Source organism: Mauremys mutica, chromosome 1 (assembly GCF_020497125.1).
Source record: "Mauremys mutica isolate MM-2020 ecotype Southern chromosome 1, ASM2049712v1, whole genome shotgun sequence".
NCBI classification, from domain to species: Eukaryota; Metazoa; Chordata; order Testudines; family Geoemydidae; genus Mauremys; species Mauremys mutica.
Window position 1 is genome coordinate 63114744 of NC_059072.1, and position 17503 is coordinate 63132246.

At 45.6% G+C, this 17503-nt stretch overlaps 1 protein-coding gene and 1 long non-coding RNA gene across 2 annotated transcripts in view; one reads left to right on the forward strand and one right to left on the reverse strand.

Annotated features, from left to right (window-relative positions):
* RASSF3 (Ras association domain family member 3) overlaps positions 1–17503 on the forward strand; it is a 69025-nt gene that overhangs the window by 22872 nt on the left and 28650 nt on the right. The window lies entirely within an intron of this gene.
* LOC123343283 lies at positions 945–16160 on the reverse strand. The gene is made up of 3 exons (XR_006572170.1): positions 15870–16160; positions 15061–15137; positions 945–1901 (listed from the first exon to the last, which is right to left on the reverse strand). It is a non-coding gene; the product is annotated as an uncharacterized LOC123343283 (long non-coding RNA).

The window sequence follows — 17503 nt, forward strand, 5'->3', positions numbered from 1 at the left end:
AAATTTCTATGAGATTTTTGGAGTGAAACAATTTTTGTTTTGTTTTGCCCAATATTTTCCAGGAAAAATGTTGACCAATTGTTTACTACTTTTTTTTTTTTTTTAAACCAAGGTCAGAACTATTAAATATCAGCCCTTCTCTTGAAAGGGAGAAGACAAAAAATAGGACAAGACTCAGTTGAGTAAGGCACTGCTCATAACCAGGATCGTGGAGAATGGTTTAGTTTGAACCAATACTGGAATAGCTTAATGTTTATAAAGTGTAAAATGATCTGCTCTTTTATGAGGATTAAAGCTAGTTTCTACCTTGATAACATTTAAACAGCAATTGCAGAGGAGAAAAGTTTTTTGTTTTGTGTTTCTTCCCTCCGCGGCCCCCTTTTGCCCTGATAAGTCTCTGAAACGGACTCTAGTAGTTACCCGAAACCTGCAGGTTGGTAACAAGGGACCCGATAATGATGAGAGGCTTAGAGCCTTCATCTCTTAATTGACTTCACCAAGGGCTTGTCTATACTTGCAGCACTGCAGCTGCGCCACTGTGAAGAGGCTATGAACACCGATGGGAGGGCTTCTCCCTTGGCATACGTACTCTACCTTCCTGAGAAGCAGTAGCTATGTCAACCGGAGAAGCCTCCTGTCGACATAGTGGTGTCTACACCAGGGGTTAGGTTGGTATAATGGCATCGCTCAGGGGTGTGGAAAATCCAACGTAGTTATACTGACATAAGTCTGTACCAACATAAGTGGTCTCAACAACTTGCAGGATAAGATTAGTTGTTAGCAACACCTTACTTGGGATCTTTGAAATGGGTTTAAATATCTTGATGTTTATAAAATGAAGTGTGGTTCTGTTTATTTGAATGCTTAGAGCCTTGTGTATACTCCTTGTTGAAAGATGGCATTTGCTCTGTGCTGTGCAGACAAGTCAGAGAAGAGCAGGTCAGTGTATTATTTTTAGTCATCTTTTCCCTGCACATGTTTTGGGTGTGTGTGGGAGGTTGTACTTGTCCAGATACCTGTTGGACTGGCTTTGAAGCTGGTTCCATCACTTCCGCCTTTGATATTTGTGCATGTCTTTTTTAGGCCTCTTTCATGGCTGTGCTTCCTTAAGAGGTCAAAAAACATTACAGTGTAATTGCTTTTTAGAAAACGTTAATTCCGCTTTACAACAGATCTTTGTTAAGCAATTGTATTGGTAAACATGAGTATTCGGGTAATTATTAATTGTAGTTGCTCCTTTTATCAGAAAATGATTGGTTAAAGCTGGAACCAAGCTGGTCTTTTTCAAGCAGGTCTTCAGCATGCTCAGGCTGTACTCCTACAAATGTCTTGTTTGAGGCCAAACATAGAAGCCAGGAAATTGTGTGGAAGTGAGTGGGTGACTGAAGTCTGAAATATTGCCGCTTTTAACAGGCCCATGCATGCTTTTTTTTTACGGCTGCGTTGATATAGAAAAGTGTATCATTTTATTTTGGGCCAGGCAGGCAGTCCTGGAGCACTGAGTGGAAGCTGCTCCATTCTGTCACCCTTTGTAGTTTTTTAGATTCTCTGCTTATGACCTTCTGAATTCTGGGAAAGTGTCCAAGTCTTTTACGCAGTCTGAAGTGCTTATCTTCTGAGATTTTTATTCTGTGCAAGAGAATACACATATCTACTTAGCAAATGCCCACACTATCACAGTTACATGTCTAAGTAATCTCTCTCACCCCTACAGAGGGTATGCAGTTACAGTTCTCCTGGCTTTTTCTCCTTCTGGAAGCCTTTGGTTTTTCAGTTCTTGCTCTTTTCCTTTTGTGGAGAAGCTGTTTCTTTCTTTTTTTTTTTTTTATTTAGTAGTGTTGTGTTGACTGTGCACTAATCACCATTCAGGTAAACTCTGTCCTCTTATCACTTTGTTGTCTCTGGAGGAAAAAAATAATATATCCAATGAGCAAAAGGAACTGTTATTTTTGTGTTTGTGTTTTGCTGTGCACTTGCCCTTTAAATTATAATTTGAGGGGCTGTGGGGGATAAGACTTCACAAATATTTTTAGTTTAGTAAAATAGTATCAAGAATAAACATTATGATCTGTACTAAATGTAGTCCTGCTTTGAGCAGGAGGTTGGACTAGATGACCTCCTGAGGTCTCTTCCAACCCTAATATTCTATGATTCTAGTCAATTAAAATAATGTTTTAAAAATATTTGTCTTGAAAGTCCCAAGCTCTCTCTAGCTTGTTACTCTGTGTTCAGAATACAAACACCATTCAAGTCTTTAAGAAATAGACTGCCCTATATCCGTCCACTCTCACTGATACTGGGAGTCTAGTGCAGTGGTTTTCAAACTTTTTTTCTGGCGACTCAGTTGAAGAAAATTATTGATGCCTGTGACCCAACAGAGCTGCGGATGAGGGATTTGGGGTGTGGGAGGGGCTCAGGGCTGGGGCAGAGGGTTGCGGTGAGGGCTGCGGGGTGGGATAGTGAATAAGGGGTTCAGGATGTGGGGGGGTGCTCTGGGCTGAGGCAGGGGGCTGGGGTGTGGGAGGGGGCCTGGCTCTGGGGTGGGGGTGCAGGTTCTGGGGTGAGGCCGGGGATGAAGGGTTTGGGGTGCAGGAGGGGGCTCTGAGTTTGGGGGGGCTCAGGGCTGAGGTAGAAGGTTGGCGTACAGGAGGGGATCAGGGCTCTGGGGTGGGGGTGCAGGCTCTGGGGTGAGGCCGGGGATGAAGGGTTTGGGGGGCAGGAGGGGGCTCTGGGTTTGGGGGGGCTCAGGGCTGAGGTAGAAGGTTGGCGTACAGGAGGGGATCAGGGCTCTGGGGTGGGGCTGTGGATGAAGGGTTTGGGGTGCAGGAAGGGGATCCAGGTTTAGGGGGGCTCAGGGCTGGGGCAGGGGATTGGGGTACGAGGCTGGGGCGCGGGCTTACCTTGAGTGGCTCCAGTCAGTGGTGCAGCGGGGGTGCTAAGGCACAGTGCACCGCGCTGCGCCCCGGAAGAGGCCAGCAGCAGGTCTGGCTCCTAGGCGGAAGTGTGCAAGCAGCTCTGTGTGGCTCTCACCCGCAGGCACCGTCCCCCACACCGGCTCCCGGTGCTCAGGGTGGAGGTAGTGCGTGGAGCCTCATGGCCCCCCCACCTAGGAGCCGGACCTGCTGCTGGCTGCTTCCGGGGCACAGTGCGGTGTCAGAACAGGTAGGGACAGCCTGCCTTAGCCGGGCAGCACCGCTGATGGGATTTCTAATGGCCCGGTAGGTGGTGCTGACCAGAGCCGCCGCGACCCAGTGCCTTCCATTCCACCAGCCAGGACTGCAGTTTGAAAACCACTGGTCTAGTGCGCAGTAAGCTTTTTGTTTTGCATATTAACACAGTTAACTGCTGTATTTCCAGTTCTTATTGTAGACAGACCCTAATAGCCTTTTCAATTATTTTATTTTTATTAGGAGCAGTTGTTCCACTTTACAACTCATAAAAACATGATGTGAATGTCTTTGACAAGTGAGGAATGGTCTGACTATTCCCCATCCTCCCTAAAATTCCATAAGTTTACTGGAGTGCAGAGGATCACCTTCCAATGCCACATACGTGGCCTTCCTTCCCCCCTAAAAAGATCTTGCATTTCGATATCTGCTTTTCCAGACAGAGACTGTACATGACTCCCTCTCAAGTTCTACTCTTTATTTGGCCAGAAAACTTTCTGTTTAGCCTTTTTAGGCTTTAGAGTATGAAGCATTCTTCTTCACCCAAAGACTGAGCAGATGGACAGCATTCAGGATGTCCCGCCATAGGAAGGAAGAGTGGAGTAAAGGGGAAGACAAAATGTGCATCTAAGAGTTACAAACTCTGAAGGGTATAGTTTTCATTTAAAAGCAGGCATCCCAATATTAAACTTGTCTTCTCCCTCCTGGAACCAACTGTTCGACTCATACATCAGTATTGTGCTATGTCTTGTCTCTTCCTGTTCTCTCCCCCTTCCCCCATGATAAAGGTTTTGTACAATATTGGAGATGTTTCCTGATGGACCCTGTAGCATAGTAATGACTCCTGGATGCAAACAGTGTGGCAGGCTTCTAATGAATTTTCTGGAGCAGCTTCAAAAGTTACTGATATTTAATATTAAAAAAGAATTACAATAGTTTGTTAAAATCTGTGTGTAGGGGGAAAATGGATACGCAAGCTACTTCTATGTGAAGCACACCTTGGCATTTCTTTGTTATGAAAATAGATTTGACCTGTTTTTCCTCTTATCTCATAACATGTTTGCTGTGTAAACTGAAGGGAACAGAATGTTTTTGCTTCTTGCAGTGTCTGGCCTGAAGAACCAGCAGAGAAAGAAGGGATGAAGTCTTTCTAGGAGACTAGGATAACATTCTTGAGAACTCTTTTAAAAAACACAACTAACCTGAAAACCCGCCATTTGGTGCAATCTGGTTTTACAAAAAATCAACAAAATTTGTTCTTTAAAAGTGTATTTCTGAGCCTTGGACAGAAAGTCATGTGACAGGGACTACTTATCAGTATCCGGAGCAAGGGATGTGATATTTCTTTCTTCCCATGCTACTCTTACCATGTTCAACATGAACGCAGGGCTACTGGGAATCCTTTGTAACTGCTGGATATCCTGCAACCCACTACAATATGATGATTTTAGATCTGAGCCTGACCATGCACATGACACTGCATATGTTCCCAGTATTGAATTGATTATATGAATTTCACATATTTAATACACACTTGAGAGTTACTTTCATTTACTCTTCCGGTGAGGAACGTAACAACCTAATGAGCTGTGAAGGGAAGGATGAGTATTTCTCATTCCCAGGCTTCAAACACTGTATATGTGTTTTTTCTTTTTGTAGTTAATACACCATAAAACAGCAATATAATATTTAAATAAGACTAGGAAAGTCTCCAATCTAACTAAATTTCTTTTCCCTTTTCACACCCACAAACCCCAATCTTCCTTTTACATGGGGAACACAGTCTTATTACCAAAGCTGATCAATTGCATGAAATACTCCTTGGCTTAATATGCAGCATGAAAGAGTGTGATGTTAAGGCTATAATAAAGGTCTAAACAAGCCTGACGCTTTGTTTTCAATTTTGTGGGCACCCTGTCACAAGCATTCTGTGATTTTTAAATGTTAAGAACAGACTTTAAGACTTATCTTTAAAATTCTTGGCACTTGTAATTGTATTACAGTTGTTTAAGCAGATACTGTATTTTTGTTGCTTTTCTTCCTGTGGGAAGAGGTGAAGGATTTTTGGTGTTTAAATGGACCTGATCATTTTCTGAGCACCACAAGTTCAGCAGAAGTCCGTGAGAGCTCAGGTGCATGGCACCCTTGAAAAGTAGGTCCCGGTTTGCTTGTTTAAATTTCAAAAAAGCCTCCTCTGCATTCTGACCTAGTGAGCTGATAAATTTTGTATTTAAATTAAAGGTAATTTGAGTGTAACAAACAACATTTGAGGCCTGTAGACATCTAATTTAAAACTCTATGTAGCTTGTTCTTTAACAAACATATTTACAGTGCTAAGAAGTCCCTAGCTATTGTAACAGGCACTTTTAAAAACAAGGAAGTCAAAACAAATTTAATAATGGAAGTGCTGCTTGAATATGACAGTAGGAGCAATCTTGCTTTTGACCTTTAATTTACAAAAATAGAGTTCAAGTCAGTGACACTTGGCAACTTCCTGTTGGAGAATATCAATGGCTATGTGCATTCTGAATGGTATGTTTGGTTGGGTGTGATGTTTGAGTGATGGCTTCTCCCAGGTTTTAGAGAACATTAGAATTCAGTTAATGTGTTCAAACATTGGAGGAGAATCTACTTTTCATTTCCTCTTTAATGGGCAATTCCAGATCCCTTGGCCCTATGACTATATATGAATAAGAGTTTAATTTCTGTGCCCTGGTGTCCACCAATCCAAATAGATCCTTTATTAGTCAGGCCGAGTGGCAACCAATATTCTTTCAAGTTTTGGCTCCCTCTGGTCAAACAAAGCTCTCTTGCTTTTTCTGCCTCCAGTTTTCTTCCTGCCTCTTGCTTCAGCAAAGCAGCAGAGGGAAGCATCTGCCATTTTGGTAATCTGTCTAGTTTTAGTCCATTCCTCACCCCCACCCACTCTTTTCACAGCATAAGCAGCAACCCCAAAGAAAAGAGGTTGCAGTGTTTTGCAGCCTCTATAGCCAGCTCCTTCATGCACTCTGAGAATGCCTCAGGCCTCTCCGAAGAGGCATGGCTGTTGGTGGGAGATCAAAGGACAAGCTTCAGATAATCAAGACTGCACAACACCAGGGAAGCCTCCAAGCAAAGGCAGAGCCTTCCATTGAAAAATCTTTTGAATTCCAAACAGCTGGAGGCTGTGAAGTGGTGGGTATCCAGGACTTCTACTCTGCACAGCAAACCAAGAAGCTGGGCTAAAGAAAAATACTTGCTCCTGGGATAATCTCTTTGGTTATCCAAATTTATAGCACAGTCCAGTGTGCATCTTTTTAAGATTCCTCTCCTCTAGAGAGCTCCCTCGCCTGGGTCTGGAGTCCATGGGACCCCCTTTTCTTATGTCATTACTTTACTTGAAAACAATTTTGTTTGACATAAATAATATAATAATAATTGGAGATATACCAATCTCCTAGAACTGGAAGGGACCTTGAAAGGTCATTGAGTCCAGCCCCCTGCCTTCACTAGCAGGACCAATTTTTGCCCCAGATCCCTAAGTGGCCCCCTCAAGGATTGAACTCACAACCCTGGGTTTAGCAGGCCAATGCTCAAACCACTGAGCTATCCCTCCGCCGATAAATGCAGTATTGCCAGTTCTCACATGATTTCCATCCCCCCTTGTTTCAGAAGCTCTTGTATGATGTCTTGAAGAGTTTCTGGCCTCACTTGATTGGGGAGCAGGTGGCTGCTCTCCCATCCCTCTCACTTACAGTAGCTACCTGATTTCTCTCTTCCTGTTCGAACAGCCACCTACTGTCCCTCTCCCTGGCTCCACCAGGTATCAGGTTCCCTGCCACCTAACCTCCCCTATGATTGGTCTCAGATCTCTTGAACTCCTGGTGCCCCTCCGCTCCTTCTTCCCCCACCCCCACCTCGTTGTTGCAGCTCTCGCTACTACCCAGCAGGTGCCTACTACACAGCCCCTTCCCCAGCCCACTCTGCTCTCTTCTCCTTAGAGCTCTGCTTCCCTGATCCTTTCCTTTTCCTTCCACAGACCTGGCCTGGGCAAGTACCTGCAACTCAGACCCTTAATTCCATCCCCTCCTGCTATCCCTGCCTACCTAGTCCCTCCTTCAGAGTTTCTGCTTCCCTGATCCCTCCTCTCAGCCTTCGCCATTCCTTGGCCCTGACAGGTACCTGTTTCCTGGCTCTTTCCCTCCCCAGTCTGGGCTCCCCACCAGGAACCTACTGCCCTGAGCCTTCCCTGGGCCGTGCAGCCACTTGCTTTCCCAACCAGCTAGAGCTTCTTCCCCTCCCAAATTCCATCAGCTCCACACTGCCCCATCCCCCAAACTGTTTCTTCTCTCCCCCTCGCCCTGGAAGTCTGTGTGGTGGGGGTGTGGTCTTGATTCCCTTCTCCAGGCTTCTGAGGGTGAGTGTCTGGCTCAGGTCCCACATCTTCTGCACCAAGGAGATCACTGTCCTGCCGCCAATCCATGCATCCAGTCAGGTTCTGCTGTCATCAGCATCAGAGGAAGGACCCCTTCTCTCTTGCTGGGCTGGCACAGCCAGTTCCCACATTTAACCAGCTGAGCTCTAAAGGCTTGGGATTCTCTCTGGGATAGCCTGTATATGGGTGTGTGAATCCCCTGATACTGAAAAAAAGGCTTTCCGAGGGCCCTGTCTATCAAAGGGATGGGGGTGGGAGTTGGTATTCCATTGCTTTCCTCTGCATCCCTCCAGTCCTGACTGAGGGCTTCCTGCAGACGAGCAGCAAAATCTGGGGCAATAGGGTCCACAAAAATCTAGGGGGCACTAATTGAGTGTTTTGGGAGAAGAGGTGGCAGTAACAACTGACTTTTTGGAGGCAGTGAAGTTTTGTGCAGCTCCATGTGTGATTTTCCTTGTCAGTGAGAGTCACTAATGTCCCACTCAAGCAATAGTGGTGAGATCAGTGACTTTTTCACCCTGTTAAGAAATGTCATATGTGGAGCTGCGCAGACTTTGGCAGCTATGGGGACAGGTGGCTGTCACAGCCTGGGAAGGTGAGAACTAGGGTGTGGGACCTGCAGGCACCTGCTCCAAAATTTTGGAAAGGCAAGGGCTCTTTGCATTATTTTGAGAGGGGCCAAGACCATCTTAGACCTGCAATAAATATGCAAGAGCTGGCAATACTGTACTTGTCACACACGTACGATTGGAGTAGGCCGGGGGAGTTCAAAACTCAGACTAAAGATCAGGATTTAATTTTTTTTTAAAGAATAATGATTTTTAGGCTAATCTTGTGATTTGGGGAGGAGTGTGTGGCTCTTGTTTTTTGAAGTCTTAGGGTTGGTGATACTGCAATTATTCTCTCTAATTCATTGGTTCTCAAACTTTGGTACTGGTGACCCCTTTCACACAGCAAGCCTCTGAATGCGACCCACCTTATAAATTAAAAACCACATTTTTTTAATATTTAACACTATTATAAATGCTGGAGGCAAAGTAGGATTTGGGGGTGGAGGCTGACAGCTCATGACTCCCATGTAATAACCCCGTGTCCCTCCGAGGGGTCGCAACCCCCAGTTTGAGAACCCCTGCTCTAGTTAGTACTACTCCTGAGTCTAAATACGCTATTTCCTGGTCATGCTGACACCTGTGCCAGATACCCCAAACTTCTTCCTAGGGCTAACCTTGACTGAGGCTGATTCCTGGCAGCTCCGTTGCATAGCTGCCTGTGTGGATAGAGCTCAATGTTAGAGCAAACAAGGCAAGTTAGAGATGTGCAGTATTCATTTCTACAAATTTGTTTGCCTTTGGCCACCAGACCTCATTCCAATCCACTGGCTAAGACAGAGATGAGCAAACTTTTTGGCCTGAAAGCAACATCTGGGTGGGGAAATCGCATGCAGGGCCATGAATGTAGGGCTGGGGCAGAGGGTTGGGGTATGAGAGGGAGTGCGGGGCATGGGAGGGGGTGCGGTGTGCAGGAAGGGGCTCAGGACAGGGGGGTTGGGGTGTAGGGAGGGGTGTGGAGTGCGGGAGAGGGCTCAGGGCGAGGGTTGGGGGCTCAGGGCAGGGGGTTGGGGTGCAGAACAGGTGCAGCCAGGGGCTCAGGGCAGGGAGTTCAGGTGCAGGAGGGGGGCTCAGGGCAGGGGGTTGGGGTGCAGGAGTGGTGCGGGGTGCGGCGGGGGCTCAGGGCAAAGGGTTGGGGTGCAGGAGGGGTTTGGGATGCAGGCTCCGGCCCAGCAAGGCACCACTTACCTTGAGAGGCTCTGGGGTGGCAGCGGCGTGCCGCAGGGCTAGGGCAGGCTCCCTCCGTGCCCTGGCCCTGCAGCACTCCCAGAAGCAGCCAGCATCATGTCCCTGCGGCCCCTGCAGGCAAGGGCAGCCTGCGGAGACCTCTGTGTCCCCCTCCCCTAGGGGCCACAGGGACGTGGTGCCGGCCGCTTCTGCATTAGCCCCTTGGCGCTATGGGGGGTGGCAATCCTGTGGGCCGGATCCAAAGCCCTGACGGGCCATAGTTTGCCCACCCCTGGGCATGAGAGTACTGTCAGAGGAATGATGTGTCCTAGTCTGTCTCCGGAACAGTCTGTTTTAAAATAGATCTTTCCTACAAGATGCAACAGGTGGTGGGACCCTCTGGCTTTCACCCAAGCTGAATTCTCAGTCCCAGGGTACTTCAAGCAGGTTTCTCCCCTACTCCCTCTACTAGGGAAGGCATTGCAAAAATGTTCAAAGGACCAAGTGAAGATTGTCTTGATTTTTATTTTTGCAGGCCTAATGGAAATGTCCTAGCACCATCACATTTATTTGTCCTTTGTACAAGTTAGTTGTTTGCCTCTGTCAGCATCCAGAAAGCTCTATCTGTTGTTCTCGCTGTTGTGCACATGTGTAATAAGGGGTTTTGGACAAAGTTCTATGTATTTTATCCAAAAAAGAAGGAAATGCAATAGTTGATTCTAGAATCTGGGCTATTTTCTCTCACTGGTGTTACTGTAAGGATTGCAGCTAAAAAAACTGACCTCCAACAGCATTTCGCTTCCTGCAATGTTTGTCTAATGAGGGATTGGCCTCTAGTTACCTCAGAGGCCAGGTTTGGTTCTCACTTCCATAAGGAACATTTCTCACAGATCTCATCAAACGCCCGACCCCTCTTGGGCACTCACCTGACTGCTGTGAGGGAACCAACTCCTGGATCCCATGTGCTTTAAGACTCCACAATATGTGTGGAGGTGTTAGGGACACCAAGCACAATCTTGGGGTGCCGATCCTCTATCCTGAGAGCTGAGACCTCGTGATCCAGCTGTCCCACCCCAAGACCACTCCCAGAGTCCACTGTAGCTTAAGGACACCCTCTCACAAAACCCTGGCCACATGCAGGCTGTGGGTCTGCAGTTTACCACTTTAGGAGCATGTGATAGGTGAAACACACGAAAAATGTACACAGAGAGACCTTGCATAGGAGTCTAAAAACAACCACTACTTGCCTTTTATAACCTGAGAAGTACACAGATCTATTTAAAAACAAAACAAAACAAAAAAACCCCTACATACAATTCCCTGCTTTGGTTTCCTCCCCATTCTGAATATTCTTGTACTGGGGTCAGGGTTCTCTGCGTGTGTCAGGAACCTCCTGCTGCTGCTCATAGCTTGACTTCTGAACAATGGAGCCTCTCTCCCTAGGGCAGCTTGCTTATTCTGACCTTGGTTGGTCCTGCAGCTAAACTCCTTCTCCCTCCCTTTCTTCCCCACCCCCAGTTATGAAAGCATGTCTGGCTCTTTCCATCCTGCCCAAAACTCTGAGGCTTCTCCTCAACCCACCCAGTGTCTGTGATTTGTAAAGGCTAGCATCAACACCTTGGGGTCATTGTCCTGTGTTTTGAGAATTTTCAATTATCTGAAAGGCAGCCCCTTGCAGACAAATAAGAGTAATTAGCTTCTCCCAGGCATGTGTTAACCCATTGTCCCTGAATAGGTGGTGATTGAGTTCTGCCAACCTCTCCTTTGTACTTCCTCTGGGAGAATCAAGCTTACAGCCTTATCAGCACTGTCGGATTCCATGATACAGCAATTTCATAACAACTTCATTACATCAGTCAGAATTCATAAGTTGTACAGTCATCATATCACCATTGGGAACTACCTGTTGGTTTCCATGCAATAATTTTTCATTTGTCTAGGATGGTGTCCTGCTCTGTTGTTAAGCTTCCACATAGCTTGCTAGTGCCTCCCTGAAACCTGACTGCAGTTTTGAACTCTTGACCAGGTGACCTGTCTATCCACACACACTCACTCTCTCTCCCCCCCCCTTCCTCCCCGTCTTCCTAGGAAACTGGCCTTTCTTTTAGCCACTGCTGCAGCTAGGAAGGTGACAGCGTTTGTTTTTTCTTTTCTGAAATTTCCTCTTCTTTGATTTTTCCATTGGGATAAGGTCATTTTATGCCCCTGGCTTAACTTCTGTGCAGAATTTCCCCATTTTATTTAAATCAGAACATAACATTACCTAGCTTCTTTTCCAATGTTCTTGCAGAAAGAGAGACTATTTAGTCTGTATTGGAGAGTTACTGACTTTTGCCTGTTTTTAATGGCAGATTTCAGGAAATCTGAATCTTTGTGCTCTTTGAAGACTGCAAACAAGCGTCTTCTCATTTTGTCCTGGTCAAATAAATTCATTCTCATGTTGCAGAGGCTTACAGGATTGCAGATTTCTGATGCCCTGTCATAATTAAAGCCAACTGTATTACTTTCACATCTGCCTCTGAGATTGAAAGGGGAGATGCCTTAAGTGAAGATGTGTGCCAGGCTGTCATTTTGAACATGTAGGCTTTCTTTGAGAACTTGACAATCTCTCTTCCCCAGAAGCTGCTTTGAATTGTCCGGCAGTTATCCACTAAGATGCTAACATCAATGTTGTTTGTTTGTGGCATCTTTGTCCTTCTGTGGGCTCCCTTTCCATTGAATATGTTGCATATTTTGCAGGGGAATCTTCACTTGAAGTAATCTGTTAACCTGGACTCTTTCCTCTGTTTATATATATAATTAGGGCCTTACCAAATTCATGGCCATGAAAAAAGCGTCACAGACTGTGAAATCTGGTCTCTCTCCATGAAATCAGGTCTTTTGTGTGCTTTTACCCTACACTATACAGATTTCATGGGGGAGACCAGCATTTCTCAAATTGGGGGTCCTGACCCAAAGGGGAGTTGCAAGGGGGTCACAACGTTATTTTAGGAGAGGCTGCAGTATTACCATCCTTACTTCTGCACTGCCTTCAGAGCTGGGTGGCTGGAGAGTGGCGGCTGCTGGCCGGGTACCCAGCTCTGAAGGCAGCACCCCACCAGCAGCAGTGCAGAAGTAAGGGTGGCAATACCATACCATGCCACGCTTAGTTCTGTGATGCTGCTGGTGGCAGCTCTGCTTTCAGAGCTGGGCTTCTGGCCAGCAGCCGCCACTCTCCAGCTTTCCAGCTCTGAACGCAGTGCCACTGCCAGCAGCAGCGCAGAAGTAAGGACAGCAGTACCACAGCCCCCCCCCCCCACAATAACCTTGTGATCCCCCCCCCGAACGCCTTTATGGGCCAGGACCCCTAAAATTACAACACCGTGACATTTCAAATTTAAATAGCTGAAATCAGAAATTTACGATTTTTAAAATCCTATGACCATGAAATTGACCAAAATGGACCTGAATTTGGTAGGGCCCTATTTATAATATGCTGGTCACATCTGTCTCCAGTGGTGGCAAAGGGGAGAATTTTTACATGCTAATTTCTTTCTGTGCTCCACTTCTGTCCATTCAGATACTGTGAACTAGCAATCGCTTAGTGCCAACTGGCAAGGGGCACAGAGGAGATATATGAGGGTGACAGATCTCCTAGGCACGGTATTTACATTCTAGTTCACTAAAGAGTGTTATATGAGATCTCTAATAAAAGCTTGTGTCACTGGGCATCAAAGTAATTATGAAATGAATGTGCAGATGTTGTGTAAGGAGTTATGTGTATATATAGGGAAATTATGTTCTTAAGAACTGTGTCTACAGGACTGGTCACCAAGAAAAGCAAAAAACAGGTTTTCTTTCAGGCAATAAATGGTTATCTATATGTCTGTTTACACATCGTGTGGTTAGCAAAATACAGTATTGAGATGTTCAACAAAATTAATCAACGAATAAAAGGACATGAAGAACAGATATTCTTCAACTGCCCATACACTAATGCTAGTAGTCTGGGTAATAAACAAGAGGAATTGGAATTGCTCATTTATGAGCGTAAATTCAAGCTCGGTGTATTATTGAAATCTGGTGGGATGATTTGCACAACTGGCATGTTAGACTTAATGGTTCTAACCTATTTAGGAAGGATCGAGTGTGCAAAAGGGGAGGAGAGGGATTGGCACTCTGTCAAAAATGGCATGACCTGTTTCAAAGTCACTGATAACCAGGATGAAAATGATCTTGAATACACATTGGCCAGTGTCCTAACAGATAAAGCACAAGATGGTATCTGCTACAGGCTACCAAATCACACTGGGGAATGGGATGACCACGTCTTTACCCACCTATGTACAATGTGTATGGAAAAAGAACTCTGTGATTGTGGGGGACTTCTTTTAAAGTGGCATAGTCTGGGGATCTCAAGCTGCCAGTACTAAAACTTCCTTGGAACTTCTAAACATTATAGGTGATATTTCCCAACTCCCTTCGTATCTATGAATCTATGGTTCAAAATGAGTGTCTGCTCGCCAGTCTGAACCAAATGCTAATGAAGGATTGACGTTTTCACAGAGAGAGAGAAGTAACAGGGTGTCCCCTCCGCCCAGGGGCGGCTCTGGGAATCCGGCCGCCCCAAGCAGGGCGGCACGCCGCAGGGGGCGTGCGGGCGCCGGTCCCGCGGCTCCGGGGGATCTCTCGCAGACGTGCCTGCGGAAGGTGCGCAGGTCCCGTGGCTCGGGTGGACCATCCGCAGGCATTCCTGCGGGAGGTCCACCCGAGCTGCGGGACCAGTGAACCCTCCGCAGTCATGCCTGCGGGAGGTCAGCTGTCCCGCAGCTCCAGTGGACCTCCCGCAGGCATGACTGCGGAAGGTCCGCCGGAGCCGCCTGCCGCCCTGCCGGCAAAATGCCGCCCCACGCGCGCGCTTGGTGCGCTGGGGTCTAGAGCCGGCCCTGCCTCCGCCCATTGTTTACTTCTTCCTATCTTGAGGTGCACATCTAAGATTTGTTCTAGTATATGTTAGGGGACAAAGAAGACACCCTGTCATCCTTGACCTAGGAAGTAAACGGACAGCGAGTTTGCTTCACGAAAGAGGGATCTCAGCCAGGCTTGGTTGAAAACATTGGAAAGAACTTTGGGTGAGAGAAGATTCTTTAGCCAGGAAGATAATTTGTTAATTAAATTTAGTCTCTAGAAAGTATGTTATGATTTTGTTTTCTATGTAACCATTCTCCCCCTACCCTCTTTGGGAACAGTGAAATGTAAAAATGGAGAAAGAGCTGATTCAGCAACAGTGCAGAGTTTCACAGAGCAACTGTAACAGTAGTCATCTTGTGAGTATGGGACATACTTGTTTCACAAAGGCAGAGGCATTTTAGGCATTTGTGGTGTCATAGGATTAGCCCATCTGCTCTGGTTATCAAATGCACTTTTTATAGCCAGTGGTTATTCATATACAGGGCTCCTATTCCTTCAGGAATTGGAAACATCCATGCAAACTACTTCTGAAGATTACTGAGAATATTTTGAAAATCCACTGGCCCCTCTAAACTTAATGAGCCATTTTAAAATCAATCACACAACTTAGCTGCATTATCTCTAACCCATAAAGTCTCAAGAACTTGTTTTGTTTTGCAATTTAAGAGTGTGCTTAAGAGCTTACATTTGTCTGCTTAAGTGAATGTTACTGAACAAGATTATCCGAACCACAGTAATTAGCAGTGTAACTCACCTTTTCACATTGGTTTTCCTAGCACTAGTTAGGACCACTGTTGTTTACAGCTTAAGTAGATATATCTGTCTTTGCCTCTGGAATACAAAAATGTCAGATGAATCTAGTCTAACAAGATTAAAAACTAATAACTGATGGTAGTGAAAGGAGCCAGGAGGGGACAGCCATCTTCATTTGGATTTAGGAGGAACAGAGAGCTACCTCTGAATCCAAACAAACCTATAATGTCTTAACACTAAGCTTCCTGTTTAGAAACAAGAACAATTTAATTGCTTAAGAGACCTTCCTCCATTTTTCTCTCTCTACAGCTGGATAAGGGGGACTCAATGTTTGCATTTCCCCACTTTAATCAAGAACAAAAGCCCGTTAGGATATTAGGTAATAATTGGAGATATACCAGTCTCCTAGAACTGGAAGAGACCTTGAAAGGTCATTGAGTCCAGCCCCCTGCCTTCACTAGCAGGACCAATTTTTGCCCCAGATCCCCAAGTGGCCTCCTCAAGGATTGAACTCACAACCCTGGGTTTAGCAGGCCAATGCTCAAACCACTGAGCTATGCCTCCCCCCATTACTATGAGTATACTTGTGAGCTTAAAGAATGATGATTTTAATCTAACAATCATCAATTAAATGTTTTAGGGGGAGGGAGATGGTGTATGAGGTAGCATGAGTTATAGTAAGGCACAAGTTTCCACACTGCTTAAACTATTGGCAATAGTTTTACTAGAAATGAGCATGTGGGGAGACTGTTGGTTAAGCACGTTTCTAGAGAAAAGTATAGCATACCCCGAAGTCTGAAGTTTACTTACAAAATTTTAAGGTAGAAACTGATGCAGGAAATTGAAAACTGTCTATTTCAGAACAACATAAGTTTAGCTGTCACTTTTTTCTATTTCTCTTTCCTCATTCTTCATTGTCAAATACATGTGCATGAAAATCCAGTCTTTGTCTCTTAAGAACTCATCCACTTAAGAACCCATCCACGTTTATTGCCTTTGCTGTATGACAGCACAGTGGAGTCTTTGTTATGTTCTCAGTCAGGAACTGTGCTTAAAAAGTTCAGGTATGCATTCGATACCAATATGGCTTACCCAAGGACTGTTCTTCCACCATCTGTGGGAAAAAAAGCATCCCCGCCAAAATAAAAAAATAGAATAGCTATAATATCTAAAATTATTCAAAACTTTGACTTTGCACACAGATGTTTCTTTATTAACTACATAAAATACTGTTGTTGAATTCACTTGAATTCTGTACAGAACAAGGCTCAGTGAACAAAAGCCAGAAGATGGGAAGGGAAATTGGGACTGGCAGACGGTGGGGACAGGGAACATGGATGGGATGTTGTCCATAGGACCTATGCCTCATTTGTGGCAGAAGTTGGTTGGGGTGTAGTGGATGAGGCAGAAGATTACAGAAAGAGAAACACTGGTCTCCTGGTTAAGGCAGCTGAATTCTGCCCTTGAAAACTGGATTCTATCCCTTCCTCTTCCACAGAGTTTCTGTGTAATGCTGGGCAAGACACTTAAACCAAAGCTTTTCCCCTGTGGTCACTAACTATATTCCTAATTTTCTGTGTGCCTAACTTGGGACACTTCAGTCTGATATGCAGAAGTTCTGAGCAACTCACAGCTACAACCGAAATCAATGGGAGCGGTGCTTTGAACATATGAAGTGCTATATCATGCTAAGTACTCTGAAACTATTAAATTCTAGGTGTCTCAAACTGGGCACCATTAATTTTCGGATTCTTCTGACTGCCTTCTCTCTGTGCCTCAGTCCTCTATCTGTAAAATCAGGATAACGCCCTCTGAGACTGACATGGAGCTGCTATGTAATAATTTAAGAGTACTGAGATGTAATAAATTTATACATGATGTATCTGACCAGCGGGATGAAGTTGTTGTACAATGGGTTGTAAGATTTTCCTGTACAAATGTATTCATCTGGCTTAATAGAGGGCTCTTGGAAAAACAAGAAGGAAAACATCATAATAGCTACTGATAAGAAAATCTTCCAGCAGACATTGAGGGAGGGGGCAATTACAGGACAATGGTATACTTCCAGGCTCTAGCCTGAACTGACAGTTGTTTTGCCATGCTGGGAACAAGATCAAAAGGAAATAAACAGTTAAAAACCACTTCTAAGGAGGAGGGGCAGGGGCAGGTTAATTATCAGGAGCTGTCTAGAGGGACAGTCTGACTAGAGTTGCCAGCTTTCTATTTGCAGAAACCTGAATACCGTTGCCCCACCTCAGGCCCCATCCCACCCCTGCCCCTTCTCCAAAGCCCCACGCCATGCTCACTCTATCCCCTTTCCCTCCATCGCTCGCTATCCTCTACCCTCGCTCATTTTCACTGGGCTGGGGCAGGGGGTTGGGGTACAGGAGGGGGTGAGGACTCCGGGAGGAAGTGCAGGCTCTGGGGTGGGGCTGAGGGGCTTG